This window comes from Neomonachus schauinslandi, chromosome 7 (genome assembly GCF_002201575.2).
Source record: "Neomonachus schauinslandi chromosome 7, ASM220157v2, whole genome shotgun sequence".
Taxonomy (NCBI): Eukaryota; Metazoa; Chordata; class Mammalia; order Carnivora; family Phocidae; genus Neomonachus; species Neomonachus schauinslandi.
In genome coordinates this window covers 4,400,190-4,420,502 of record NC_058409.1, presented here as the reverse complement: position 1 = coordinate 4,420,502, position 20,313 = coordinate 4,400,190, and positions in this window count along the sequence as shown.

The following is a 20,313-nucleotide window of genomic DNA, read 5'->3' as shown; positions in this document are numbered from 1 at the left end:
TTTCCTGTGGAAGTAGTTGAAAACAAGATCTCCTGCCACCCCCCAACAATCCCTCCACAAAGGTAGAAAGAAAACACGTTTTTAAAAAATGGAGTAAGCTTTAAACCAGATTGTGGTAGCCACAAGACAATCCACTAGCAAGATTACGGAGAGAGACGGAAACTCATAACCCAGGGCATCACATACGCAAGATAAACCACAACCAGCCCTCGAGAAGACTTGACCATGCCGTTCGTCACACCGAGCTCACCCTAAATTCACCTGGCAAGTGGGATTGCTACTGGTTTCCTAGTTGCCTTTACCCAAAGGAAACATTTCTAGTATTTTATTACGAGAGGTAGGTTTGTTATTCAGAGCCTTGCACCTGCCCAAGTTTGTTCCTACCCTCCTGGGAGACTGGAATAAGGGGCTCTACCGTCCTCCATGACTGCATTTCACAGAGATGGCTCTCCGGTGCTCGAGAAATCATTCTTGATCTTTGGAAAGCTAGCAAGGGGGTTATCCAGCTTTTTAGGTTCCCTCCCAGCCCACAGGGCAGCTCTGGGGAGGAGAGGCCGATGGCCCCATGTACCTGGGTCTCTGTCTTTGCCCAGAGTCCCAGTGACAGGAACGTGAACAAGGCCCCTTCTGAAGGCAAATCCCCACCACCCTGCCTCAGCATTGTCTATTAATGACCAGTACTGGACCTCACCCTCCTATTAAAATTGAGCTGAAGTTTCTTTTTTAGATTTTTTTTTTATTCACTTGAGACAGAGAGATACTCAGAGAGAGAGCGAGCACAAGCAGGGGGAGTGGGAGAGGGAGAAGCAGGCTCCCAGCTGAGCCAGGAGCCAGACGTGGGGCTCCATCCCAGGACCCTGGGATCATGACCTGAGCCGAAGGCAGACCCTTAACCACCTGAGCCACCCAGGCGCCCCTGAGCTGAAGTTTCTTAATAGTCAGACTTGGGGGAATATTTTCTGTGTAGTGTATGTGTACAGGGTCACTCTGTCATATCTTTCTCCACTTTCTTAGAAGTTTATGAATTTTTTTCTCCCAGTGTAGATCCCAACGTAGTCTAGTCTTCCTCTTGAAAAACTTATTACACACAATTCACGCTCCTTTTACTTATAAGATTCGTCGAAATAATGAGGATTGCTGTCCTTCGATGAATATTGCCTCTCGTGGAGAATGGAAGCTTTAGAACCGAGGTGGCTTGCCGGTCGCTAGAGGGCGCCCTTGAAAGGCCACGTTTCCGAAAATAAACATTGGCAGGGGGTGGACTTCTGGGTCAAAGCCCTGGCAGAAGGACTCCGCCAGGACCCGAGGGGGTGGGCAATCCACCCCACAGATTAGTCAGAGGCAGGCACAGACCCAGCCACCACTCCTCCCTCCTCCGCCGTCTAATGCAATTGGAGGCCTTGGTGCCTGAACCCCGCGGAGACTGGGCTCTAGGCCCTCCCCTTCCGGGCACAGAAAAACAGCAGTAGCCCAGAGCCCGCGTTCCCCTCTTTTGTCTGACAAAGGGTGTCTCGTAAGGTGGCTGCAGGCTGGACACACCCCAACCCAGCCACCCAGAGGCCTCCAGAGACAGCTTGCTGCCCTCAGATTTCAGGAAGTATCCGAGAAGACAGGACTGAACAGGATGCTGCTCTGACCCAGGTTCTCACCTGGAAGACCCAGACGTCAGGGCCACCTTGTCCCCCACTTTCCCCTGAGACCTGCAGGAGGAGCCATCTGCCACCAGGAGGCAGCAGAGATACCACCGGGCTTGGAGGGTCTGTAGTGGGGGAGCAGGGCAGGGCTCCCCGTTAGCACAGAGGTGGTCACTGTGTGTCGGAGCCCCCGTCCCCAGCCCCCATCTCACCTACACTCAGCCTCTCAACACACATGTGGCTTAAAATGGCCACAAACATTCTGGCGATCTTTGTGTTCTCTCTCTGCTCCGATCTCTTTCCTCCTGACAGGTCTCTCCTAAAATTTTCTTTAGGTCATCAAGGAATCTGAGGTCATGCTCTACTTCTGGAAACCCTACCTCTGGAAACCCTTCCAGTCACTTCCGTGGCAGCTCAGCAACTGTCCTGGGCTCACCCAGGCACTCACAGTTCTGATGCATGAAGACCTTCCTCCAGGAAAACCTAGTATGTTCATTCATTTCAAGGACTTCTGCCTATAGGTTACTAACACAGAGTTCCTCTTTGTAATGTTTGGCTGAAAAGCTCCGATTTACCCAGAAAGTATTTTTAATTGCATTATATTTCACTGACAACGTTGTTTTACGCTGAAGTATAGAAACAATTTCCCACATATTGATGATTTTTCTGTAAGCTTGAAGCTGAGCCCAGCCTTTCGTCACACAGCCCCTAGAAGACAGCCCTAAAGACATTTGAAGAGCAGATTATCAAATCCACACACCCCTCTAGAGTCCATCTCTAGGTTCTAGGTCAGGCTTAGGTCCTCTGCCCCAAGTGGTGGGACTTTCATAAAGCTCTCAAGTTCCTCGAGGAATAAAAAAAGCCAAACCTGGGGGCACCTGGGTGGCTCAGTCGGTTAAGTGTCTGCCTTCAGCTCAGGTCATGATCCCAGGATCCTGGGATCGAGCCCCACATCGGGCTCCCTGCTCGGCGGGAAGCCTGCTTCTCCCTCTCCCACTCCCCCTGCTTGTGTGCATGTGCTTGCTCACACTCTCTCTCAAATAAGGTTTAAAAAAAAAAAAAGAACCAACTCTAAATTATGAGATGCACTTCCCTTTTTACAAGACTCCTCTTGACCTTTAAGGGGAAAAGTCAGGGGCCAGGGTGGGGAGTCTTGCCTCTGTGTTTAGGGAGAGGCCCCCAGAGAATCCTGGGCTATTAATAGGAGGTCCACAGTTCTTCGGGGTTTTCTCTATTTTCCAGGTCCTGGTTGTTAAGGGAGTGACTTCAAGCCCAGCCCGGCCCATTGTGTCCAGAGAATTCTGAACCAGGTCAGCCCACAGGTTCTCTCGACCCATCAGAAAGAGGTCCTGGCCTTTTTAGAATGTCCCCTGCTTCTCTTTCCTATTTGCTCCTCAGTAACTGGGGGACCCAGCAGTGGCCTCGAGGGACACTGTCTGGGCCTCAAAGTGGACGTGGTCTCTTCATTAAGGCAGATTTCCCAGGGAGACTTGACACCCTCCTGAAATCTGTTCTCTATCCCCTCTCTCTACTCCCTCCCCACCACCACGCCCGTCCCCACCAACTGCCTCCACACAGTGGGCACCACAGCATGCACTCACCCCCACAATCAACTCACCTCCAGCCTCTTGAGAGAACCTACTTCAGCTTCCTAGGACACCATTAGGTAGAAACTGTCATAGATTCTCCCCCACATTTTTCTTATTTGCCCAAATTCCCTTATTTCAGGATGCTTGATCCTTCTTAATTTTCCTTCTGTCACTCAGAAGACTCCATTTTATCTTTGGAAATAAAATCCTTCCCCGTCACTGTCTTGCCACATAAGAAATGACCACTGGCTCACGGTCACACGTGTTTCTGACCTGGGCAGACAGTCCTTCACACAGCAGCCCCCACTGTCTCCTCACGCCTCACCTGTAACTGCTTTTCCTCCTCATATTCTAACCCCCAAGAAGGTGCCCTTCATGTTTCAGAAGTTCACCCTAAAAACGTCATAGTTGGGTGTTTTGTTTTTTTTTTTTTACAGTGAAATCTTGAAAAAATTTCCCCTAAATTAGAAAATTTTTCCTAAGGCTTAGAACTCAATACCTATGTTTGCTCATCCGACAAGCAGCTCTAAAAATGGCGACCTAGCTTCCTCGAAATCCACATGCTCCTCTGGAATAGATCTGAAATCTCAGAAAGTCTTTCCCAATCAGGCCTGAGTCTTCTGCCCCAAAGAACCTCTGAGAGCGTTCTTTTTCCTCAGAGAAAACGCAAAGCAGCCGCCCATCCAACCCTTCTTAAGAGGAGCTTCTCGGCCCCATTGTGCATCGTGCATCAGAAGCACCTGAGGCTTTCCTAGAGTCTCTGCCCCCCTGGAGTCCTGGGAGGTGGGAAGGACCATGGACTCAGGGGCGGCTCATGGCAAAGGGCATGATGTTCCTCTAGGAGGCAGCAGATCTCAGCCCAGGCTGCAGCTGAGGCTCCCCCAGGCAGCTCTCCACACCAAGGCCTGGGACACGGCCCAGGATAATTAACTTTTAACCACAGGGATCCACCTTTGAAATGCCTTCCGGTTCGTTCCACTGCAGAATCAGGCCTGGGCACCTGAATACAACTGAATTCACTGGCAGGCAAAGATCCATGAGTTTGCTGAATTTGTAGACCAGGGGCTGAGCTAGCCTTGACCAGGAAATTCCGTTAAACAGAGTGGTAGTCAAGGACAGAAAAACAGAGAAGTTAAGTGTGACTGGAGCATTGATATGAAGAGGACATTCATGCTTGACCTGAAGTTGGTGGATAAGGAATGAAGAAGTTTCTGAGAAGTCACAGAACCCGTGGGCTGCACACAGAGGCAAATCTAAGCAGGATCCCCTGTGAGATGTCATGCCGGCTGTTCATGGAAACCCCCTTGGTGCCTGGTCTTTGTTCATTCCCACGTCAGAAAACAAAACCGTTAATGGCACACATAGTTAGAAGATAGGATGCCAATCATTTCTGCTGGAGAAGAGCCGTGAGTATGGTGATCAAAAGAATCTAGGAGTCGTTTCTCCATTTCTGCTCTGGAAACAGCCTGGAAGGTCCCCATTGGCTCAAAGGGAGGGGCCCTGAACAGGGGTCCTATTGAGGGTGACTCTGGGGGAGTTTACTCTGAGTGGGGTCCCATTGAGCATGGAGGCCAAGGGGATCCTGAAGCTTGGACTTCCTGCTGCATAACAAGGGTGATAAGCTGGAGAGGGAAACTTGGTTGTTAGTAGCATCTGGGGAGGGGATGGGGGTAACATGGTCAGGGTTGTGTCTAAATGGTCCCTTAGGCAGTCGGGGTGGGGTGGACAGGACAGGCCTGGAATGAGAAGCTCAGTGTCTCATTAGGAGATTCCCGGGTCATTTGGGCATCAGGAAAGGGAAGCCTGAAATCTGTCTATGGAAATGAAGGGAATGTGATGTTTTGTTTTTTAAAGATTCATTGATTTTTTTTTTTTATGTACTCTCTACATACAACCCTGAGATCAAGAGTCACATGCTTTTCTGACTGAGTCAGCCAGGCGCCCCAGGACTGTGATGTTTTCAGGATTCCTCCTGAGCTAGTAGACCCTGAGTCTGAGTTGACTTAAGAAGTTACCACTCCTTGGGCGCCTGTGTGGCTCATTTGGTTAAGCGACTGCTTTTGGCTCAGGTCATGATCCTCAAGTCCCGGGATCGAGTCCCACATCAGGCTCCCTGCTCAGCAGGGAGTCTGCTTCTCCCTCTGACCCTCCTCCCTCTCATGCTCTCTGTCTCTCATTCTCTCTCTCTCAAATAAATAAATAAAATCTTAAAAAAAAAAAAAAAAAATTAAAGTTGTTTAAAAAAAAAAAAAGAAGTTACCACTCCTTGTAAAGCCCCCTTCCCTGCCTCCTCAGACACCATCCTGAGATAGATGCCATAAATCTGAAGGACCAGGGAGAAATGGGGTGGATGGTCGCCAAGACTTGAGTTTTATTCTGAGTGGGGTCCAGAATCCTGACGGGCAGCTGAGCTCCTGAAGTCAAAAGACAATCCAAGGATCATCATTCCTGTGTGTTTGTGGGACAATGGCTGGATTCTTTGTCTTTCATTTCCATAAGCATTTTTACAGCCATTAAAAGAGGAGCCCTGCATGTCTCTCTGACCTTTACAAATTCTAAACTCGTTCAATCCTCAAAGCATGTGTCATGGAAGGTGTTAACTACACTCGTTTGGCAGAGCTGGGTGGTAGCTACTTCTCAGAGCGGGGACCAGACACCCAGCACTGTGGGTACAGGGCTCATGATGCTGTGGATGCTGCTTCTGAAATATTTCCTGGGACAGTCCTTCAAAATTCCTGATTTTTTTTTAGAGGGAGAGTGTGCACGGGTGGAGGGGGAGAGATAGAGGGAGAGAATCTCAAGCAGGCTGTACACTGAGCATGGAGCCCAATATAGGGCTTGATCTCAGGACCCTGAGATCATGAGCTGAGCCAAAATCAAGAGTCAGATGCTTAACCAACGGAACCACCCAGGCGCCCCTCAAAATTCCTGATTTTTTTAAAACATGGATGAATCTTTTTCTTGTAAAGATTTTATTTATTTATTTGACAGAGAGCAAGTGCAAGCAGGGGGAGCGGCAGGCAGAGGGAGAGGGAGAAGCAGGCTCCCCGCTGAGCATGGAGCCCAATGTGGGACTCGATCCCAGGACCCTGGGATCATGACTTGAGCCGAAGGCAGATGCTTAATGACTGAGCCACCCAGGGGCCCCTCAAAATTCCTGATTTTAATGGGACTGTGTGTCTGCTTTAATTTTTCATCTGACTCACTCATTTTGCACCGCCAAAGTTCCATATAGGTCCTGTTGATGTTCTTTAGTTACCTCCTGTGTTCATACTCTCCCCATGTGTTTGACCACAGCTAGGCTATTCATAACAGTTGTTTCGAAGTCCTTCTCTATTAATTTCACCCTCTCTATCATTTCAGAGCAATTTTCCTGCTTGTAGTGAATATCATGCCTGGTAATTTTATTTTTTTTTCTTTTTTCTTCTTTAAACAGCAATTGGTAAATTTTTTTCTTTTTTTAAGATTTTATTTTATTTGAGAAAGAGATTTACAATATCTTTTTTTTTTAAGATTTCATTTATTTATTTGACAGAGAGAGAGAACAAGTAGGCAGAGTGGCAGGCAGAGGGAGAGGGAGAAGCCAGCTCCCTGATGAGCAGAGAGCCCGACAACTCAGGATTCGATCCCAGGACCCCAGGATCATGACCTGAGCCGAAGGCAGACGCCCAACCTACTGAGCCACCCAGGCCTCCCAGCATTTGGTAATTATTTTATTTTATTTTATTTTTTAAGATTTATTTATTTGACAGAGAGAAACACAGTGGGAGAGGGAACACAAGCAAGGGGAGTGGGAGAGGGAGAAGCAGGCTTCCCGCTGAGCAGAGAGCCCGATGCGGGGCTCAATCCCAGGACCCCGGGATCATGACCTGAGCCGAAGGCAGACGCTTAACCGACTGACCCACCCAGGCACCCCTCATCTGGTAATTTTAGACAGAGGTCAGCATTAGGCATTTTACATTGTTAGGTATTGGATATTTTCTATCCCTTTAAATAATATTGGCTTTGTTCTGTGGTGCAGTTAAGTACCATGAATCAGATTGACTTGACAATTTTTGAAAAGGTTTGTATTTTTCTTTGCTTCAGAAGGTCCAAGCTCTGATTTCTAGCAAAGAGCAAGAGGAAGAGAAATGGATGGAAAATCCATAGAAGGAAGCCCATAAAGATGAGGATCCTGAGATTAAGAGGGAATTTAAAACACTTCTGGGGGCCAGTGTTTACCATGCGCTCCTCAGAAGTCACGCCCAAGACAGGAGTTAGGTGGTCCCACCAGGCCACATGGTCCATGTGATGGGCCCAGAGAAGCAATTCTCGCACAGATATCCCTCCTGCCCCATCCACAGCAAGGCGGCTTGTCCCGCCTTGGAGGCCCAGTCCACACTGACCAAGTGACGTGGTCATCAGCAAACTCACCCAGATCCTCTCCTCCCCGAGGCAGCATCCCTGCCACAGGAAACATCACGATGGAGGGTCAAAAGGTGGTAGAAAAAAGGAAACCTCCAAAGTCAGACATGAACATATTTGAAAGGCATTGCAGATTATGTGCCCTCTGTGACCAGGACACCAGGACAAGGAACAGGACAGACGTCAGGAAAGGGAGCTAGCCAGACCCAGGCCGAGAGCTGGACCAACAGATGAAGACGGGGTGGCACAGCTCCTTGGAGAAGCACAAAGTGGACGATAAGCCCACGGACATGGACAGAGGGCCTGGGTCCTGCCAAGGAGTTGATCAAGTGTATCAGAGAGGAGTTTCCTGCATTGCTGGCTGGAAAGGTGCTGGTTTCTCTGAAGAAGCCAGAGGGCAAGAGTAGGCTGGGAGATTTCTTTTGCATGTCCAACAGTGATCCAGCATGTGAACCAGACAGGGAGGGTGAATGGCTGTGGGCGGTCTTGAGGAGGTGGATTATAGCAGCTGGACCAGGGCACAGGAGGGGCCCCGGAGGCTGCTGGGACTTTGATAGCAGGGGGAATAGGGTGAGTATATGAACACCCGGGAGGCTCTCCACCTGATGTCATGATGTCTGGAGGGGTGGAGAACCAGGCACTTCAAAGAAGCCAGAGCTTTCATTGCCAGTGGAGGAAGATGAAGGCAATTATTGAGAGGAGGACAATAACGGAAGCCAATGGAGTTGAAGTCAAAAGACCAAAATGCTCATCTCCAGTTCCAACCCCAAGAAGAATCTCCACAAGGATATGTTCGTACGGCTTTCTCTGCAGTATCCAGAAGGCCGCGAGGGTTGTCTTATGAATGCATATACCAATTTTGTCCCATTGAAGCTGGTTATCCTGCCAATGGAGTAGTGGTCCTGAAGAACTCTTCCCCTGGGCTTTCTTAGAGAGGACATGGCCCCTGGGCATGGCTAGGTCAGAGGCGAAGATTCAGGGAGAGGGTGGGTGATGTCCTCATGAGTTCTCCACATGCCTTTCTCTCTCTCAGGTCCTCCCAGTACAGATGCAGCTGACCTCCCACCTCGTCAGTACCGAATCCAGGCCTGGACCGCCACCCACCTTCCATCTGGGGAGATGCTTTGGGACCCCCCCCCCCAACATGTGACCTACCCAGAGAATCCTTAGAAACCATAACATGAGGCCTCAAACATGAACCTTCCATGGTCCAGTTCATACCCATTTCCTACCTTTCACACCTGCAAAGTCCCCAGCAGCGCTGATGGACTCCCCTCTGATTATGATCCAGATCTTGAACTTTAAGAAAACTTGAACCCGGACCCCAATTCCAATTGAGAGATGAGAGACATCCTGACTTCTTTCCTTCCCCCAAACCAATAAAATAAAAATAAAATGTGAAATGGAACGAAATGATCCTTTAGTTCTGATTTGTAATCAGGGCTTGAAAGGGACCCTAAAACAGAGCAAGGGGCAGGGAGGGTGCTCAGCTTCCTCAGGAAGCTGGAACCTGTCTTCCTACTCATCACCCCTCCCCTTTCCTTCCTGCACTGAGGCTCCTTGACCATCCTGGGGCATCCTTCATAACCTGAACCAGATCCAGGACTTATAAACAATTTGAAACTTGACCTTGATTCCCTTTGAGGGACAAAGGACTATCACAGTCCATATACTCATGACTCTTCCTCTTCCTCAGACTCTCGTGAAATTAAAAATTGGAAGTGCGTAAGACAAACCTCCTCTCTTTCTACCTGGGGGCTGGGATTGGAGGGATCCCAGAATAACGGAGACAAAAGCCAAGGGACAGCTTGGAACTCATCTGGGTGACTTGGGATATGTCACACTCTTCACTCTCCTCTCCCCAGCATTCCTTCTGCACATGAGGGACACTTATAGATAAAGGAGTCTGTTAGTTCTTATAGGCAGCCATGGGTTCGATGCACCTTACTGAGATTGGAGTGGCCCAGTCTGGCTCAGCTGCCCTTCTCCCTGGGACTCATTCTCCAGGCTAGCTGGGGATTCTGTGTGGTGAAGCGGATGCCCACGGGTCCAAGGCCCTGAATATGCTCAGTCCTCCGAGGCTCTGCTCAACGAGGTGGACAGAAGAAGCAGATACCCCAGGCATTCCAAGGGATCTTGGCACTTTCCCCTTTGGGTTCCCATCTGTAGGCTGGGGGGCATCCTGGGCTAGGGCCTCACGACCTAAACACTCACCCACCAGCTCCCTGTTCCCCATCTGTCACAGGACTCCAGGGACAAGTCCATACCATATGACAGCATGGAGCATGCCAAGAGTATGAACATCATGGTACTAAGTTCCCTTGATGACCCAGAGTCAAGGTTACCTCTCACTCCACCGTCCCCCGGAAACCAGTGTGGACGGCAAAGTATCCTGGGGCACAGACTTGGCCCAGGAATACCTGTTGCCTGTGAGTAGCTGCAACTGGGGCTCTGCATTTCAGAACAAAGTCTCCGGAGTTGTATCATGCTTCCCTGGTGTTTGTGAACCACTATGAAAAAGCTGATCATCAGATTGCTCATGATTTCCCATCATCTCAGAGAACAGAACAAAGAGCGATTTACCACTTAGAGCAGAACGTCTCAACCTTGAATGCCCCTGAGAAACAGCTGGGCCCATAGACTGAAGGGTGGTTAGACTCACCTGGGACCCAATCAAGCCTGATGGGCGAGAGTTGGCCAAATCTGTTTAGAAAGTCTGCAGGATTTCAGCCCAGGTCATGATCTCATTCCTTTTCAATATTGATGCCTTTTATATCTTTTTCTTGCCTAAATTGCCCTGGCTAGAACATTTAGTACAATGGTGAATAGCAATGATGAGAGTAGACATCCATGTCTTGTTCCTGATCTTAGAGGGAAAGCAACCAATCACTCACCATTAAGTATGATGTTAACTATGGGTTTTCTTTTTCTTTTTTTTTAAATTTTATTATGTTATGTTAGTCACCATACAATACATCATTGGTTTTTGATGTGGTGATCCACGATCCATTGTTTTCGTATGACACCCAGTGCTCCGTGCAGTACATGCCCTCCTTAATACCCATCACCGGGCTAACCAATCCCCCCTCCCCCCTCCCCTCTAAAACCCTGTTTGTTTCTCAGAGTCCATGGTCTCTCATGATTCATCTCTCCCTCCAATTACCCCCCCCATTTTTCCCTTCCTTCTCCTAATGTCCTCCATGCTATTCCTTATGTTCCACAAATAAGTGAAACCATATGATAATTGACTTTCTCTGCTTGACTTATTTCACTTAGCATAATCTCCTCCAGTCCTATCCATGTTGATGTGAAAGTTGGGTATTCATCCTTTCTGATGGCTGAGTAATATTCCATTGTATATATGGACCACATCTTCTTTATCCATTCGTCTGTTGAAGGGCATCTCAGCTCTTTCCACAGTTTGGCTATTGCGGACATTGCTGCTATGAACATTGGGGTGCATATGGCCCTTCTTTTCACTACATCTGGGTCTTTGGGGTAAATACCCAGGAATGCAATTGCTGGGTCATAGGGTAGCTCTATTTTTAAATTTTTGAGGCACCTCCACACTGTATTCCAAAGTGGCCATGCCAACTTGCATTCCCACCAACAGTGTAAGAGGGTTCCCCTTTCTCCACAACCTCTCCAACATTTGTTGTTTCTTTCCCTGTCCATTTTTGCCATTCTAACTGGTGTAAGGTGGTATCTCAGTGTGGTTTTGATTTGAATTTCCCTGATGGCTAATGATGATAAACATTTTTTCATGTGTCTGTTAGCCATTAGTATGTCTTCTTCAGAGAAGTGTCTTTTCATATCTTCTGCCCACTTTTTGACTTGATTCTTTGTTTTTTGGGTGTTGAGTTTGAGAAGTCCTTTATAGATCTTAGCTACCAGCCCTTTATCTGTAGTGTCATTTACAAATATCTTCTCCCATTCTGTGGGTTGCCTCTTTGTTTTGTTGACTGTTTCCTTTGCTGTGCAGAAGCTTTTTATCTTGATGAAAATCCTAGCTAATAGGATCCAATAATACATTAAAAGAATCATCCACCAAGACCAAGTGGGATTTATCCGCGGGATGCAAGGGTGGTTTAACATTCACAAATCAATCAATGTGATAGAACACATTAATAAGAGGAGGGAGAAGAACCATATGGTCCTCTCAATGGATGCAGAAAAAGCATTTGACAAAGTACAACATCCTTTCCTGATTAAAACTCTTCAGAGTATAGGGATAGAGGGAACATTCCTCAAGTTCATAAAATCCATCTATGAAAAACCCACAGCGAATATCATCCTCAATGGGGAAAAGCTGAGAGCCTTTCCCTTAAGATCAGGAACACGTCAAGGATGCCCACTCTCACCACTATTGTTCAACATAGTATTAGAAGTCCTAGCAACAGCAATGAGACAACAAAAAGAAATAAAAAGTATTCAAATTGGCAAAGAAGAAGTCAAACTCTCTCTTTTCGCAGACGACATGATACTTTATGTGGAAAACCCAAAATACTCCACCCCCAAATTACTAGAACACATACAGCAATTCAGTAATGTGGCAGGATACAAAATCAATGCACAGAAATCATTTGCTTTCTTATACATTAACAACGCAACTGTAGAAAGAGAAATTAGAGAAACGATTCCATTTACAATAGCACCAAAAACCATAAGATACCTCAGAATAAACCTAACCAAAGAGGTAAAGGATCTATACTCTAGGAACTACAAAACACTCATGAAAGAAATTGAAGAAGACACAAAAAGATGGAAAAATATTCCATGCTCATGGATCGGAAGAATAAACATTGTTAAAATGTCTATGTTACCCAGAGCAATCTATACCTTCAATGCCATCCCGATCAAAATTCCAATGAGATTTTTCAAAGTGCTGGAACAAACAATCCTAAAACTTGTATGGAATTAGAAAAGACCCCGAATCGCCAAGGAGATGTTGAAAAAGAAAAACAAAGCTGGGGGCATCACGTTTCCCGATTTCAAGCTGTATTACAAAGCTGTGATCACCAAGACAGCATGGTACTAGCACAAAAACAGACCTATAGACCAATGGAACAGAATAGAGAACCCAGATATGGACCCTCAACCCTATGATCAAATAATCTTTGACAAAGCAGGAAAAAACATGCAATGGAAAAAAGACAGTCTCTTCCGAACCATGAGAGATGATGGACTCTGAAAAACAAACTGAGGGTTCTAGAGGGGAGAGGGGTGGGAGGATGGGTTAGCCTGGTGGTGGGTATTGAGGAGGGCACGTGCTGCATGGAGGACTGGGTGTTATGCACAAACAATGAATCATGGAACACTACATCTAAAACTAATGATGTAATGTATGGTGATTAACATAACAATAAAAAATTAAAAAAAAAAAGACAGTCTCTTCAATAAATGGTGCTAGGAAAATTGGACAGCCACATGCAGAAGAATGAAATTCGACCATTCTCTTACACCATTCACAAAGATAAACTCAAAGTGGATGAAAGAGCTCAATGTGAGACAGGAATCCATCAAAATCCTAGAGGAGAACATAGGCAGTAACCTTTTTGACATCACCCACAGCAACTTCTTTCAAGATACATCTCCAAAAACTAGTGAAACAAAAGCAAAAATGAACTTTTGGGACTTCATCAAGATAAAAAACTATGGGTTTTCAAGGATGATCTTTATCAGGTTGAGGATGTTTCCTTCTATTCAGAGTGTGTGAGTGTTTTCATCATGTTGGATTTTGTCAAATGCTTGTGTCCACTGCAATGATCATGAGTGTTTTGTTCTTTACTTTGTTCTATATTCTTTTGATATGATGTATACTCTTTTCATCTCAAATAATTTAAAAGACAACTGCATAAAGCCATAATTACAAAGCTATTATTAGGCTCATAATGTATAAGGATGGAATTTGTATGACAATACTACAGAGGAGGTAGGAAGAGAACTATATTTCAGTAGTTTCTGTATACTATTGGAATTAAGTTAATATTCATCTGAAATTGTTTTTTAAGTTAAAATGCATATTGTTTTCCCCACAGCATCCATTAAAAAGAACTCCAAATATATAGTTTTTTTATTATAAAAATCATAAATAAATAGTACTATATAATAACTCATTTTTTACCTGAGTTATTTTAACAGCTATTTCTTTACACTGGAACAAGATAACATTTTTTATAAAGTCTAGAAGTTAATTATTGAACATTAGTGATTGCTTAACTACATTTAACTACCATTTCTTTTTTCTTTTTTTCCTTTTTAAAAGTTTTTTTATTTAAATTCAATTAACATATAGTGTATCATTAGTTTCAAAGGTAGAGTTCAGTTATTCATCAGTTGCATATAACACTCAGTGCTCATTACATCACGTGCCCTCCTTAATGCCCATCACCCAGTTACCCCATCCCCCACCCCTCTCCCCTCCAGCAACCCTCAGTTTGTTTCCTATAGTTAAGAGTCTCTTATGGTTTGCCTCCCTCTCTGATTTTGTCTTATTTTATTTTTCTCTCCTTTCCCTATGATCCTCTGTTTTGTTTCTTAAATTCCACATATGAATGAAACCATATGATAATTGTCTTTCTCTGATTGACTTATTTTGCTTAGCATAATACCCTCCAGTTACCAAATATATAATTTTTTTTAACAAAAAAGAAAAATGGTAAACCTGAAAACATCTATTTAACACAAAAGAAGGCAATTAGAGGACAAAGGCACAAAAAAGCTATATAGAGAAAACAAATGACAAAATGACAGATGTAAATCCAATGGATTAAACACTCCAATAAAAAGGCAGAAATTGCCAGACTGGGTTTCAAAAAAGCAGAATCTAACCATGTGCTGTCTACAAGAGACACGCTAAAGTCAAATATACAAATAGGTTAAAACTAAAAGGAAGGAAAAAGATAGACAATGTAAATAGTTAGCAAAAGAGAGTTACAGTGGCTATTCTAATGTCAAACAAAATTAAGGGGAAAAGGTTACTAGGGACAAAAAGAAACATTTTATAATATTAAAAAAGAGATCATTCATCAGGAAGAAAAGACAATCACAAACGTAGATCCGTCTAACAAGAGAGCCTAAAATATATGATACAAAAATGAATGAGTTGAAGGGAGACTTCAGTACTATCAGTCTGCTTGACTTAATTGGCACTTATAGAAAATCCCAGCCAACAGCAGGGGAATATACATTTTTTTCAATTGCACAAGAAACATTCTCTATGATAGACCACGATCTATTATGTATCTAATTTATGCTTGGCCATAAAACTAGTCTCAAAAAATTTAAAATAATTGAAATCATATAAAGTATATTCTCTGACTATAAGGGAATGAAATTAGAAATCAACAATTTTAAAAAAATGGAAAATCTGGGGCACCTGGGTGGCTCAGTCGTTAAGCATCTGCCTTTGGCTCAGGTCATGATCCCAGGGTCCTGGGATTGAGCCTCACATCAGGCTCTCTGCTCAGCAGAAAGCCTGCTTCTCCCTCTCCCACTCTCATTGCTTGTGTTCCCTCTCTCGCTGTTTCTCTCTCTGTCAAATAAATAAATAAAATCTTTTTTAAAAAATTGAAAATCCAGGGGCACCTGGGTGGCTCAGTTGGTTAAGCGACTGCCTTCGGCTCAGGTCATGATCCTGGAGTCCCAGGATCGAGTCCCACATTGGGCTCCCTGCTCAGTAGGGAGTCTGCTTCTCCCTCTAACCCTCCTCCCTCTCATGCTCTCTGTCTCTCATTCTCTCTCTCGCAAATAAAATCTTTAAAAAAAAAATTTTTTTAATTGAAAATCCATAAACATTTGTAAATTAAACAACACATTTCTAAATAACCCATGAGCCAAAGAAGAAATCACAAGTTAAATTAGAAAGTCTTTAGAACTGAAAGAAAAGGAAATCACAATATATCAAACTTTATGGGATGCAGCTAAAGCAGTATTTAGAGGGAAATGTATAGCTTTAAGCACATATACTAGCAAAGAAGAAAGATCACACATCAATAATTTAAGCTTTTCTCTTCTGTATCTAGATTCTGAAGACAAAAGCTTAAATTACTGAGCGTGAAATAAGTGGAAAATAGGAAGATCACATACTAGAGTGGGAATTAATGAAATAGAAAATAGAAAAATAGTAGAGAAAATAAATTAAACCAAAAGTTGGTTCTCTGAAAGGAGCAACAAAATTGTCAAACCTTAACTAGACCAACAGAGAGAGAGAGAGAGGAAACACATCACCAAAATCAGGAATGAAAGGATGACACCATTAGCCCTAGAAAAATTAAAAGAATTATGAAAAAAAAATACAGTGAACAATATTATGCCAAGAAATTAAACTGAGATGAAGTGGGAAAATTCCTAGAAAGACATAAAGTACTTGAAACTGACTCAGGAAGAACAGGATAATCAAAATAGACCTACAAAAAGTAAGGAAATGAAATTAATAATTTAAAAAAACCTTTTACAAAGAAAAGCTAAGGCCCAGATGGCTTCAATGGTACATTTTAGCAAACACTTGAAGAAATAATTCCTTCACAAACTTTTCTAGGAAATAGAGGGGGGGGGAATGCTTTCTGGCTATTAGGCCAGAATTACCCTAATAGCAAAGCCAGACAAAAATACTATAAGAAAAAACAACCATTGCAGCCTTATTCCAGTATAACCACACTAGCACCTTTGAAAGTCCTTCAGTTCTTAAACTGCTTCTGAAACCCACCAATACCTACATGCAAGGCTCCCAAAAACTTAGGTAAGACCAGCACTGGCTGTGTTTGGGGAGACTGCCCCTTGCAAGTACATCTCTCCCTTGGAAGCAAACAGGAAGTTCACTTTTTTTTTTTTTTTTTTGCATCAGATAACAAATTAAACTTACGGTGAATTCACAATCTTTTGGCTAGATCAACTCCAATTACAATTTGTTATTAGTTCAGGCTTGTGGTTGGCAGATGCACGAATGCAGCTTTGAGATGCTCAAACTCAATTTTTCTAATTTTTGTGATGATTGCTATCATCCCCTTTTCTATATGTATATATATATATATGAACTCCAAAATGCCAAAATGCAAGTGTAAATTTTGTGATGAATTTTCTGAACAACTGACATTCATTAAACAAAGAAAAATTCTTTGTAGCTCTTAGTAATGCATGCAATTATTCATTAAATATAAAAAATGATGGAAACTCAGTTATAAACCAGCATATTCTAAGCAGTGAGCATAAGAGATGCATGATTTCTTCAACTAACGTCAAAGAAAGTGATAACACATTTTTTGATTAATGAAGATAAAATAATCACAGAAAAAGTTGTAATGGATGGCCTTGTACGCTGTATATTATCAGACTTTCAGCTCAAATGTCTGGCCATACTGCTTCTAGAATATTTTCTAACTGTTTTAAAAGCCTTGAAGAAGGGGGGCACCTGGGTGGCTCAGTTGGGTAAGTGTCTGACTCTTGGTTTCAGCTCAGGTCATGATTCAGGGTCCTGGGATCGAGCCCCGAGTCAGGCTCCACGCTCAGTGCAGAGTCTGCTTGGGATTCTCTGTCTCCCTCTTCTTCTGCCCCTCCCTCTGCTCCCCCTGCTCATGCTCTCTCTCTCTAAAATAAATAAATAAAAATCTTAAAAAAAAAAAAAAGCCTTGAAGAAGGAACTTGGCGAGGTCAGGTCAGCCAACTGTAGAGTCAGAGAACTTTTATAGCCACAGGGAAGATTGTATTGAAAATAAGACTCAGGATCTAACGTTAGGGGGAGCAAAGCTGCAAAGGGAACTGAATGTATAGCCTCAGCGCTCCCTGATGCTAAAGTTCAGAACTCTGAGAAGCAACTAGTGCATTTAATATGTTGTCCTTTCAATCTACCCCAAAGTGACCAAATAAGTCACTTATTTATATATGTATCCTTGAAAACATGTAGCATAGTTGTGGTTTTTTAAAAACGGCAAAAATGACATTGTGTTACAAATCGCATTTTCTTTTTCACTCCATGTTAAATTCTCAGGTCTGTATTGCTATATGTAAATTTAGTTCATTGCTTTTAACTTATGTGTAGTATACAGTTGACTCTTGAACAACACAGGTTTGAACTGTGTGGGTCTACCTATACACGGGTTTTTTTCAATAAATACAGTACAGTACCATAAATGTATTTTCCTTATGATTTCCTTAACATTTTTTTCTTTAGCTTACTTTACTGTAAGAATACAGTGTATAATACATGTAACATACAAAATGTGTTAATGGACTGTTGATGTTACCTGTAAGGTTTCCTGTCCACAGTAGGCCATGAGTAGTTAAGTTTTGAGGGAGTCAAAAGTTACGCACAGATTTTCAAATGTGCAAGGGGGGTCAGCACCCCTAACCCCTGCACCCTTCAAGGATCAACTGTGCATCCATTTTATTTACCCACTTCCCTAGTGATGAAGATCTACATTATAATCTTTTCTTCCTATCACAAAATGTCAAAGAGTATCCTCACACATGTTGTCTTAATGGGGTTAAAAGAGACTTCCTGTGGGTTTCTGTTCCACTGTTCCCATGACCACCTTCTTCTTTCCCTTTAGCCCCGCTTGTCCTATCTGCCGAGAGTCCTTCTCTTCATCCTACTTAAAGATGACCCTCCTTAGTTATGCTTTTAGTCCCCAGTTTGTTTCCTTCATGGCATATATAAAAAGTTGAAGTATTTTGGGGCACCAGGGTGGCTCAGTTGGTTAAGCGCTCAACTCTTGGTTTTGGCTCAGGTCATGATCTCAGGGTCGTGAGATCGAGCCCTGCATCAGGCTCCACGCTCAGCAGGGAGTCTGCTTGAAGATTCTCTCTCCCTCTCCCTCTGCCCCTCCCCCTGCGCGCACGCTCTCTCTCTAAAATAAATAAATAAATCTTTTTAAAAAGTTGAAATATTTTATTCTATTTTCTTTCTCTCTCCCCCACTGGGATCTAAGCTCTATGAGGGCAGGTACTTTTTCTTGTGTACCGTTGTATCCTCAGCATCTAGATCAGTGTGTAGCATAAGTACATGACACAGGAACTTTACAATTATACAGTGAAAGAAAGGGTTAAGCCCAGAAGATTCGAAGACAAATATATATGACATATTTCCATACTTTTATGTAGGCATCTACAACGTTCACGAGAGATTTAGGATTTAGGTAAATGTATTTTCCCTGCAATGGTTTCACGGGATGGGTGACAGTTGAGACTATTGGTAAGTGGGGGTTGAGAAAGTAACTAATTAACCTGGCTCTAAAGCCCTTTCACTGGAAATTCACAAGAAAATTGGGAAGACCAGCCCATCCTATTCCCTCCAGAACCTCTGAATTAAATCCCTTCCAGCACCCTTTTACTCTCCTCCTCACATATACGTGGCAAGGTGCTTTGTGTATCAGGGAATTCTTCTAGCACTATCTGGTGGGACTGAATCCTGCTTAATAATCCTGTGCTGTGTGAATCCCCTCACAACCAGTGTCAGGAAACACGGAACGGGGGATGTTATCCATCTTCAGCAGTGTGGGATGCATGGAGTCCTTTGTGACTTGCCGTTGAACAATGAATGAGGCATGCTGAGGCCTTTGATGACCTGGACGTGCTGGAGATAATCTGACCCATTGTTTCATCATGAGCAGCCCTTGGTGATATATCACCGTGGAGAGCGGTTGGTTTTTTTTTTAAAGACAAACTCCTTTGGTGTTGATGAAAGATGGATTCGGCATATTTTCCATAATGACTAAGGAAAGTGAGTTGTTATGTACTTTGTTCTATGAGTTGAAGCACTTAGAATAGTTAAATGCAAGTACTTCGGAGCAAGCAAGTCCTAAGACTGAATCTTGGTTCTGGTACTTATTAACTGTGACCTAGAGCAAATAACCAAAGAGTGATCACTTCATAGGGTTGTTTAGATTATTAAATGAGGCGACCATGGATATACAGTGGTTAGCACATAATGGATATTTAACTGATAGCTAAACACAAATGAAAAATCTAATTGAATACAGATTGGTAATTATCAGTAATAGGCAACTTAAAACAGAGGTTATAACTCTGTAAAGGATTGTTTATGCCTTTGTAAAGGTTTCTCTAGAGAGACGATAAGCTTTTGTTAAAATTAATTTACTTGACAATTTAGACTTTTTCTCTAAAACTCTGCTCTCATATCTGTGCTAGACTATACAAGAATATTCCTCTGCTTGCTCTTCAAAACTAAGATTTTCTTTTTTTTTTAGATTTTATTTATTTATTTATTTATTTTTGCGAGAGAGAGAGAGAGAGCGAGCGAGCGTGCGCATGAGTGTGGGGGCAGAAGGGCAGAGGGAGACGCAGACTCCTCACTGATCAGGGAGCCCGATGTGGGACTCCGTCCCAGGACCCTGGGATTATGACCTGAGCTAAAGGCAGATGCTTAACCTACTGAGCCACCCAGCAACCCCACACTTAAGATTAAATACTCAAAATCACATTTAAACAAGATAGCAGCAACTACAAAGCAGACTCTGCTATTCGGGAACACTTTTCTGGGATGTCTATAGATGCCTCTGGGGGCCTTTCCGTTTGGCTGCCTTTTTTTTTTAAGATTTTATTTGAGAGAGCGAGAGCACACAATCAGGGGGAGCGTGGAGCCCTATGAGGGGCTGGATCCCACTACCCTGAGATCATGACCTGAGCAGAAATCAAGAGTCAGATGCCCAACTGACCAAGCCACCCAGTTA